Consider the following 11,439-nt stretch of genomic DNA (forward strand, 5'->3'; position numbering starts at 1 on the left):
GTGTAGTGTGTATTGTTATCACAGACATTCTCTCTCTCTTTTTCTTTCTCTCTCTCAGCGTGTTGTCATTCGGGCGGCGATACTCGAACAGTAAGGTAATGCTGCAAGACACTCTGTCGAATTCTTTTTCTAATAAATGCAATTGCGACAAGTATCAGGCAATAATTAGCTATGATTATCGTAATTAATAATTAATTAACTTTAATAATTTTCCATAATTATATTGTGACGATAAATTTTTATCCAAGTGTGTCGTTTCTCACGATTTATTCGTTTCAAGTACGAATTGAAATAACAGAGAATAAAATTATAAATTATAAATTGTTTCGTTGCGGACAATAATTATATTTCTAATAAATTTTGGAATCAAATATATTTCGTCCGATTTATCGTGCAATTTTTCGACACGATCTAACAATTAATATAATTCGGATTGAGAACGTGCAGTAAAACACGAATTGCAGGATCGAGTAATTAATATAACGAAAGATTTCGTGATACATATTAATTGTTCAATAAATAATTAATCTCTTTAAAAAGAAACATTAAATATATATTTTATAATACATAAAATATTTTTCAGCAAGACAAAAATTAATAACAACACGGTGTTTAGCCTTGGCAGCGTATAGCGCGCTATTGTTTACATGTCGCGACTTTGTTATCATTCGCACGACGACACTCGAGCAGTAAAGTAGTAGTGCGAGAAGCTCCGTATATTGTCAAATTCGTTTCCTTAACGCGATTGCGACAAATATATCGAGAAATAATTCGCTATTATTATGATTAATAATTAAGTTTTATAAATACGATACGAAATTGTATCGTGACAATAGGTCTTTATCGAAGTGCGTATTCCGTGCAATTATTTATTATTTTAAATAAAAATCGAGGTGGTAGGGATAAAAATTATGTCATAAAATATTTTTATAAAAATTTTATTATAAAATTATAAAATGATTTTGTTACAAACCATATGATTTTCGATGGTAATGATTTCCTTAACAATGCTTAGGGTCAAATAATTAATTTTAACTTATATATTCATTCACTTATGTTTAAAATGCGATATAGATATAATCTCTCAATTATAAAATAAATTATATAAGAAATAATACAAAATTATATAATTTATATAACCCTTGCAACGGGTATACCTTGACGTTGGTGGGGGAGGGCTTAGTATCCTGAAGATTTATCCTGAAGGGAAACCTAAGTAACACGGTATTGTCACGAATCGCTAATAACTCATACGTGACAAGCGCATTTGAATTCATACTGACTAGTGCGTCGGTTTTCAGTGATATCGCGTGAAATCCAGTGATGTCGCGTTATTGTTAGCGAGAGTTATATTTCCGATGCCGACAAAATTGAGTTAAATCTCATTGAACATTGCTAGACAATGCTCGATGAAAGCATGCTCTGCTTCGACAATTGGCTCGGCCCGAATCGGTTAAAGTTTGGTCGATTGTCCGATAAGGGCAGATGAGATCGTTGTCCCTTGTCATCTCTCATCTTTGTCATCATCGTCTCTTGTATCATACATTATACACCAATGATATGCATGTCTTCATTAGCCTACACGGATCGGAAATATTATCAGTGCATTTATAAGTCACAATTAAGATAAATTTTCCAAATCTCAATCGGATGATCACGGTGTGTCCATATCTTTAACATAAGTATTTTTGATATAATAGATATTATTTTAAAACGTTAAAAGTCTTATAATTATAAACTTAATTAATTATGAAATGTCATATTCTTATATTAATTCGTAATTATAATTGAATAAATTATATGTATAAAGCTTTTAAATTAAAGTTAAAGCTTTACCCATAAAATAGGTTTTTTATTAGATTAATGCTACTTTTTTTTACAACATTTTTTCGATTATAATATAACATTTTTATTTATAATTATATATATTATTTTTTATTCTTAGTCGAAATTGTTATTTTTATACAAATTAAAATACATAAGACTATTTTGTAGAATAATTTTTTACAACAATATTTTTTCTTACAATTATTATTTTAATTAAAATAATATTGTTTTACAAGACAGTTTTCTTATAACAGGTACGTGGACTTGGTATCTTTTTTAAATCTTTTTTATTGAAAAAGTATTATATCACGTTTCGCGTACCGTATTTTATATGTCACTTGCTCTACGTGTGCCATCGCGTCGTTTTGTTTCTAGAACGTGTGGCATGAAGCCAAAAGTAGGTGGCGACCAGTCCTATCGTTTATAGAATATCAAATCATTCGGAAATTTTCTTGCGACGAAACTCGCGGTGAATGACGATAAAAAGCGCATTTTGACAGATCTACAATGCAATCGCACGTTGCTGATCTCGCATCACGTTTAAACCACGCGTCTTAAACTATATTAACGTCTTCCATCATACGAGAGACGCCGCAAACGGCACGTTGCTATAAATCCATAACGCCACCGTCGAGCATTTGCCCTCGCGAATCGTTTGTAAAATCAGTCTAGCGTCGCGGCAGATAAGGTGCATCCCTAGCGGCAAACTTGGGGTCCTATTGGAGTTCATAAAACATAATGATCGACCCCAGGCAAGTAAGCGGTCGGACGAGATACCGCCATCCATCACGTGCGGTTGACAATGCGTAAGAAATACTCGGCGCGACGCGGAGAGATTTAACCGAGGGGACGAGTTCGCTGAGAAAGATAAATGGACTCGAAGTTCACGGAGGAGGAGAAAGAACATGCGCTGCGGAAGAAAGGTTCGGATGACAGCTATCGAAAATCCGCGACCGTATCGTCGGAAATCGATAGCTGCAATCGGGTCATAAGCACTTAGGAAGACAGGGCGAAACAAGGTGTCCGTCATACGGAAAATGAGATGATAAAATGGGAAGTAGACAGATAGGGGCGAGAACGGATGAAAGATAATTGAGAACGGCAGGATAACTTTTTTTTTTGCCGTGAGTCTGTTTTAAATTCCAACGGGGAATGCGATCCCAGATGAAGCATTTCCCGGGCACTTACGTGTCTCGGCTCGAAAATTGGAGGACGCGCGGGTACAACGGCTCGCTTCCTCTCCGCATCATAGAGATGAAATGGTCTTCGAACGAAAGGAGAAATAGAGAAGCGCGAGTGCAAGGAGAGCGCTGATGGAGAGAGGACAAACACACTTCCGTAGGGTGTACTTAGCGAAGCTAAGACACTTCGGAGAAAACGGAGCAGTGGGCGGGAAAACTTGAGCGACTTGCGCGAGGTTTTCTCAAAGGGAACTCCCGAAGATGAAAGATCATATTCGCGTAATGACGTAATATGGTCGGATCGCGCGTGTAATAAAAATTAGACATTAATCTGAACTAACTTTATAAAAGGACAGATTATTTTCATTTATACGATGCAAAGAAAACATGTCAACAACGATCTAAACACTCGTGTAAAAAATCTTTGTAAAAAAACGTACAATCTCAAATCGATGAACTTAACTACCGGATAAATCAAGTTATACGAAGGTTTTCAGCTTGAGTTCGAGAAGACTACGCCGTAGACAGGGTCAAAGCCCCAAATAGAATCTCTAAATCGAGTCTTCCTCTTCAAGAGGAAGGAGCTGCTAGAAATTCGATTGCCACTCAAGTCTCTCGCGGATTGTATGGCGAAACTTTGTATGCGTATTTTCAACGTAGCCTTTATGCAAATAGAAAAATACTGTGTAATAGCACGCGTTTGTAACTATGTGCATAACAGAAGATAATGAATTTTTAATTCGCCGCAGTAGAAATGAATTTGCAGAAACGCGAAATATATATATCCGCTGATTTCGATTGAAATTATTGAATATGCATGTGTCCGGGCGAGAACTTGCGATGAGATTCATAGAACTTTTGCGAATCTACGTCAGACTTGTGTACGAGTTCACTGATTGACTATTTCAAGGACTAATCTATAAGGGAATATTAACTACGCGGGTTCAGACAAAGCGGATTTATTGCTATAGCTTTACTATGTAAATGTAATTACTCGACTAGAAATTATTCAAGTTTTTCGAATGTAATTGAATCGGGATTTAGGAGTCTTAAATATAAGAGAGAAAGGGAATTGGGGGAGACTATAAAAAGAAATGTAATGAACGAATTAAAATGACGAAGATTGACTGCCAACGTAATCTCTCAAACGCAATCAATCATTTTGCATTCTTTTTTTCTATTGTCTTTATTTAATCATTTGTTATTATCTGTTCGATTTAATCCTCCATTGAAGAGCAAGACTTTATTTCAAAAGTTCGTTTTTAAGATAGTCTTGCATTTTTTTTTTTTTTTTTTTTTTTTTTTTTTTCAAATCATTTGTATCGCGAAAAGCCGCTTAGTCAGAATTAATTCATGATCTTTCGTCATTTCGAACAATACAGTATATGATGATCGTGCAATTTCTGTTATTACCGTCTCATATTCGATGACGCTGCAAAACGTCAAATCTAAGGCACAGAACGTTGGCTGAAACGAGAACAGAGATATCGTTCACGTACGTACCGAATAATGAACGTCGAATCTGACGATAATCCAAGAGATACTCCGGTTCTGGCTTTTCTTATCCGGATTTAGATCACCGGCCGGTCGTAACGAGAAAATACGCAGATCGATGTAATAATGTAATTCGTTGGGTAGAACGGTGGAACTGCGAGGAGAAATTATTTTTCGAGCGCGAAACCGCGACGACGTAATATTTTGACAGCCAGTGCCTCTGGTTCTCTGTCTGAACAAAGCGCGTATCTAGTAGAGTGCGTAATTAAAGGACAAATAAATTCAGAGCGAGTCTGCTGCATTGTGAAAAAAGTAGTTACTATCATTTTTCTCAAAATTTTATACCCGGAAGCAAACGCGTATCGCACACTTTTGTGTATCATCCTCGGCGAAATGTCATCGTGAGAGAGGAGAGAAGCATCCCCCGATGATGCTCGGGATACCACGCGCGCTTATCTCTTTGTCTTCGCCAGATTAGGTGTCACCAAGACGTCACTGTATCTTTCTGGCCACATTTTATGTTAGACGATCCCGGAGGTTCGTTTTTTTTTTATCGACTGCCTTCCCACCTACGACCCTTGAAATTATCTCGCAATGCCCCTTGTCGAAGGAAAGATCTCCCATCTCGGCATCAACGCACACGGATATAGCTAGTTTTAGGTTCGTCTGCTTAAATTAAATTTGTACGTAAGATTACGCGAACTATCTATTTTAGAGCCATTATATTCCGAGAGATAGTTTTGAACCATTCGCAATTTACATAGACACGCAAAATCGCCATTAAAATTATATCGCTAAAATAAAATTCAGGCCGTAAAATTCAGAGGGAAAAGTCTATCCCATACAAATTTGTAAAAATAATAATAATAAGAGAGTGTTTCTCGGTTGTTTCGCGAGAGTTTGCAAGTTAAATAATTTTACTTTAATTCTCAAATTTTTTTGAGACAAGTTTTTTTCTTATCGGATTTTCTGTATCTTGTGATATTCTTTATAATCAGAGAGTGAGTTCTATAATTGTTCTATTGTATAACTCTTACCGGTGGAGAAAGCTGTGAACCGCGATTAATGCGAGCAATCAAATGTTTAACAAATATTGCTATAAATTGCGTGAGATCTTATCTCTCTTCAATATTCATCGTCCGTCTATCAGAACAAATAGTGTAATATTAATTTACGATCAAAATGAGCTACCGTGTATAAGATGGATAAATAAACGAGGGAGATACGATGATTACTGGGAACATGGTGGACGGAATATTTAATCAATTTAAATCCATCAACATACTATAATCTCTTTCTCTCTCTCCTCTCTCTCTCTCTCTCTCTCTCTCTCTCTCATTTTAACCCATTACATTTAACGACATAACGTGCTGCTGTATAATTAAAAGGGATTATATTGTTACATCGAATAAAACAGAGACCTACGTATGCGTACATTATCACATTAATTATTTTTTACAGAAATTAATTTTTTAATATAATGACATAGATTATCTTCTTAATATTACACCTGCGCGAGGATTTACTAATATATACGAAAATCGGATAAGTAACTTTAAAGTTCGACTTCTTCGTTGTCGCTCCATCGTTAATTAATTCAAGTCATTAGCCAGTCAGACGCCAGACGAGATTTAATTCCTTTTAAAGCTCTTTATTACTAATTCTTTTAGTATAATCAGCTGTTTTGGCAAGATATTATTATTTCCAATCGAGCGTCGAATAAAAGCTCGTAATTTGTATGAAAAATGTCTGTTTAGAGAGAGTACAATAGAATGTTTCGTAAGGTTTATCAGTTGCGTTAAATGTATACACAGGGGTTAAACTATCAAAATATTTTTTCACACAATACATTTGTCAGGAAAAACGCTGCCGGAAGCGATCAATGCACAGCGCTATCTCAAGCTTTTGCTCAGAATAGCGGCGCGGTTATAACTCACTCATCTTTATAGTGTATAACATAAAAGCAGTTGGTGTGCCTTGTAACGCTATATTCCGCATTCTCGGCCGTAAACTTTTAACAAGATATAAAGAACGCTAGCAGATCTTGGAAGATGGATCTCGTCTTCGCGCAACTTGTCAGAAACGACGGTATAATTCTGTTGATTCGCAGTCCCCTTGGCCCGCCAAGGGACGAATTGCCATCCGTCGAGCAATTTACGGGCTAGAAGTTCACGCGTCGTATAACTTCTAACGTGTCGAGATCAGGACAATACGAGCGTCCTTATTCCGCTGCCTCGAAAGAATCGAAAGTCTCGATTCCTTTCTCGATGAAATTCAACAATTTTTTTATCTCGTAAAAAAAATCATATTATATATAATTATAAAATATATTTTATAAAATATATTTTATAATTATACACACACATATATACGAATAATTTTTAAACGTAATAGAATAATAAAATAGAAATGCGATGTAAGTGGAATAAGATGATTTTTGGAGAGCGATAAATTGATTGTGCTTTGAAAATGATATAATTATTGTAGGGTTCTTCTTCTAAGAAGGAACAGTTGCCAGAGCAGAGAGAGAGAAAGAGAGAGAGAGAGAGAGAGATAAGAATCTCCGTTCTAAAATTGTCCGCAACTTTATTAAGAGTCTGTGTTGGAAGCCAATGGAGCTAACGAGCCAATGGAGCCAAACGAGCTAACGTAACGATATGATGATTAAATGAAATAGTTTCAGCGAAAAGAGCACAAGTCGCGTATATACAAGCTTTATACGTTTCTTAAATTTTTATTTGGACCGCAAAGTGAAAAATACACAAAATCTTTAATATTTTTCAGCATTCGGCGAAAAATTGATTTTAATTCGAGCGTAGAATATTTATGGATGGAATAGTGAATAATTTTTTTCGGGTACTCGGCATAAAACGCACGTATGCACGTAATCGACCTTCTTCCGTCTAAAATTTTTACTTTGCTTCAACGCCGCTTTCTTTAAATAATTGGAGTGCTCCACTCCTATAAAGCTCACTAGCGGACTAAGATTAATGAGACCAACCGCTGAATGACATCAAAAGAGTCTAACACAGCGCAATGCGATGTGCGAGCATGATGCGAGTGAGATGAATATACTGACTATTTTGTCTTAAACTTGGGGTTTGCAATAAAAAAACTTGACAAAAAAAAACAGTCTACCATAGAAAGTTATCTTGTGTCGGAAAAGATTTCGTACGCTCGGGATCAAGCGCTGCATCATTTATAAAGCCACGTATATCTAGTTAGATGTGATAGACTTTAATATTTACAATCGCGTTGCGAGACAAATTGTATCTATACAATTTGTCTTAGAAAAGTCGCACAGATTTAACTTGGAACTTTATATTCCGTAGATGGGACTGAGGGTTAAGTATTTCGTACATCGTAACCCTCGGGAATTTACGTTCTCGGTGCGCGAAGTGGCCATCACCTCGTCCTAGTGATATCCCGGTCGTCTTTTTACCGATCGTAAGAAAGAGCGAACCGTAGTCGAGCGAAGACGTCGTTGAGAACAGGCTCGGCTCCTTGGATTGGATGTCTTCGTCCATTTTATTCTCTCCTTTTTTTGTCTTTCTTTCTTTTCTAGAAATCCTCCTGTCAGCAGCGCCCACGCGTTTCTCTCGTATAACGATACGTTCCAGCCCCTTTTCGCAAACATTTTCCTGTTTTTCGGCCAAACTTGTCCGGTATTTCGGTCGTGAAAATAAAAGTCATAGACATTCGTCGTGTGAAAACGGAAAACGCCGGACGGAAAAATGCGAGCGATTTCTATCCTTAAATTTAGCGAAAGTAGAACGAGAAAATATAAAATTAAAATTATATAAAATATATACAAAAAATTTAAATAAACTGCATGAAAATTCATTAATGTAATTAACAAGACTTATTAATTTTAGTAACGTGATTTCTTAAAGTAACACTATTAAATTAAAATTATTTATGTAAAATAAGAAAGAATCATGATAATAAATTTACAAAGAAATATTATTTCACATTAATAGCTAACCACAGCTATAGCAATTGTAAAATATTTTATAATAATATCGGAATTACGATATTATGTAACAATATTGGAAGCGATGTAGTTATCCTTGCACTATCGGATATGAAATAATGTCAAGGTGAGACGTCCGTCGTGTCCTTGAATCGAATCATCTTCAATAATCTTTAAAAGGAGGACACTTTACCGTCACCGCCACCATCATAAACGCCCGGCCTTCATAAATCATATCTATTTCATTGTCAAAAACAGAGCCTGAGATTGTTTCCCTCCATCGTTCCCGCTAACTTGCCTAATTGCATAATATAGCGCAGGAACTCTCTTCGGGTCAAGTAGAGTCCACTTTATGGTACGATATTTATTCGTGGCGATACAAATTTTATGTGTCCTACGCTTTCTTTAATTTTATTGCTTTTTGACTGCATTAAAAGATCTAAATCTAAATCACGAATAAGATATGTATCATAATAAGTCATAAATAGCTATTATATAATGTTTGCAACGACAAGAACTTGTATACATGCATCGCAAAGAAAACTCTTAACTCTTAGCTGGACCAAGCTTTAAACTAATAAAGTATCGCGAAATCAAAAATTCCTTATGCTAAATAATTTCTTAAATTTGTAATCCAAAAAATAATATATAAAAAAAAGAAAAAAAAGAAAAAATATAAATAATATTTTTTTTAAATATAAATTATAAACGAACGGAATAGATCTTCTCATAAAGGACAACTATGAAAAATAATATTATAAATATACATAGATATTAATATTATATGATCGCAATATAACAAATTAAAAAGTTTCCGCTAGTATATCTGAGTTCCCTTTTCTTTTCTTTTTTCGCAGAAGACTTGCCAAGTTTAATAAAATACATGACTTTTAATGAAAAAAAGGTGACTTACCTTTCAGAAAATGAAATCTTCTGGGACCTTTTTTTTAGTCGTTCTTTTGTGTCCGGTCGCAAATGTCTCCATGAAACTTTTAATAGTTGCCAGCGGATTGTTAGTATATTTCTTTGCCAATCCCTCATCTCGCGAGTTCTCCTACATCGTTTTATTTTGCCGTTTCCTTTGGCTGCAAACCACGACAATAAAATGGTTGTCCTAGTTTCCAGTTTGTCCGGGAACGGTGAGAAAAAGCAAACAGTCTTAAGTGGAACGTGCCGATGCTGATTTTGTTAAGCCTACGCGAACTCTTGATCCTTCCTAGATTACGTGTGATTCGAAGCACTCGTGAAGATCTTACGGTTGGTCCATCTGTTAAGTATCTGGGAAAACTTTCAAGTAACTGTAGAAAAAAATCGTTTATCTGCACGAGACATTTTTTTAAATTTTTGTTAACTAATTCAAGTTTTGCATAATTAACAAAATTTCTGAACAAAACAATACATATATATATATATATATATATATATATATATATATATAATTAATAAAAGGTTTATAAGCAATTTAAAAAATAAAGTAAAATAACTCCGCGATTACTCCTATTTTTAATATTTTATTAGTTACTTTGTTGTAAAGTTAAGTCATGAATTTCTTAAAGCTCTGCTCAGCGAAGAGAAATTTTCACGAGAATATTAACTCTAATGATAATCACACAGCGTTACTGCCAGGCTGTGTTATCTTGCCAAGCACGGAATGTGAAATATTCGTTAAATTTTCAGAGATAAATAGATGAAAGTCTCGAGATAAAAAACGGCTCCAGACGTTAACGCTTTCTAGCCAATTGAATGAGAAAACTTTAAGTTTAAAATTTTTGCCAAGAAACAGAGAAAAAAATATTAAATTTCTCGCTATATAATCTATTTAACAAAACGGATAAAATAAACGAATAAAATAATATGTGTTTAATATGTGTTCTCATATTCTTTTAATGTTTATATATAAATATTTTTCTTTTACATATTTTTCTTTCGCATATAGAATCGTAATCGCTGAATCACGCGGAAATAACGAGCGTTTCGCAGACAACGGAAAAACGCTTGGGTAAACTAGAGTTTTGTTTGCCGCATGTAACAATACATTGGGAAAATATCTTACAATAAAAGATAAAAATATGACAGATTGAAGTTATAGAAGAAAGTATCGTATACATCGTTTAGATATATCGACGTTTTGTCGATAATATTGATAGACCGTATTAAACACAGTTTGAGTCATCTGTTTCCTTCGCGTTCGAATAGTTTAGTGTGATCGTAAACGTAATCCAGGTGTCGACATCCAATCAATATCGAAATATCACACTAACAATAAGTATAATATGAAGGGATAGTTCAATTATGACAGTTTTCAATTGAGCCTCGTTTACATATGAGTTAAAATTCAAAAATAAGCGCAAATGAAGTTTAATGTCAATACTATACAATTATCGTAACAGATAGTTTAAACAATTGAAAATACAAGCAGTGATTATTAAATAGAGTAAACGCAAAAATCCGTTCATTCCTGAATTTTAAAATTTGGAAAATTGGATGGAAAAGAGTGCTCTCCTTCCGCAATCAAACAGTTCGTGCTTCGTTCGTGTCTCTTTAAAAATCCAGAAGCTTCAGGATAACGAGTCTCATAATCATTAGACGATAGGCACAGTGAGGTCTGCCAGGTTATTTCGAAATTGAGGGCTTTTAGGAAAATTTCCGGCTAGGGGAAGAGCCGCTGGTTCCTCCTCGAAGTCTGTGATTACTGTTCGTTGCTGCGCCGCACTTCATCGAGAACGATAGCCACTGGGCAATTTGCCCCAGCTGCTCGAGAAATCGCACAAGCGTTTATCTCTGGCGTGTCGTTTTGCGTCTTTTGTAAATAACAACGGAGATAAAATAATCTATTAGCGACCGACGTTTAAAAATTGTCGCAATAACAACACGCGAGAGAGAAACTCTTTCGTATTTTCCATTAAATTTAAAAAGAGACATTCTTTAAAAAAAAGTCTTTAATCCGATACCGTTTCAAATAAT

The 11,439-nt window shown here is 35.0% G+C and overlaps 1 protein-coding gene across 1 annotated transcript in view; it reads left to right on the forward strand.

Moving 5' to 3' along the window:
* LOC138942554 (DNA primase large subunit) overlaps positions 1-11,439 on the forward strand; it is a 52,744-nt gene that overhangs the window by 10,838 nt on the left and 30,467 nt on the right. The gene's annotated exons all lie outside the window — the stretch shown is intronic.

The sequence above is a fragment of the Polyergus mexicanus genome, unplaced genomic scaffold, assembly GCF_030449975.1.
Source record: "Polyergus mexicanus isolate NDT 795.1 unplaced genomic scaffold, iyPolMexi1.0 SCAF_23, whole genome shotgun sequence".
Lineage (NCBI taxonomy): Eukaryota > Metazoa > Arthropoda > Insecta > Hymenoptera > Formicidae > Polyergus > Polyergus mexicanus.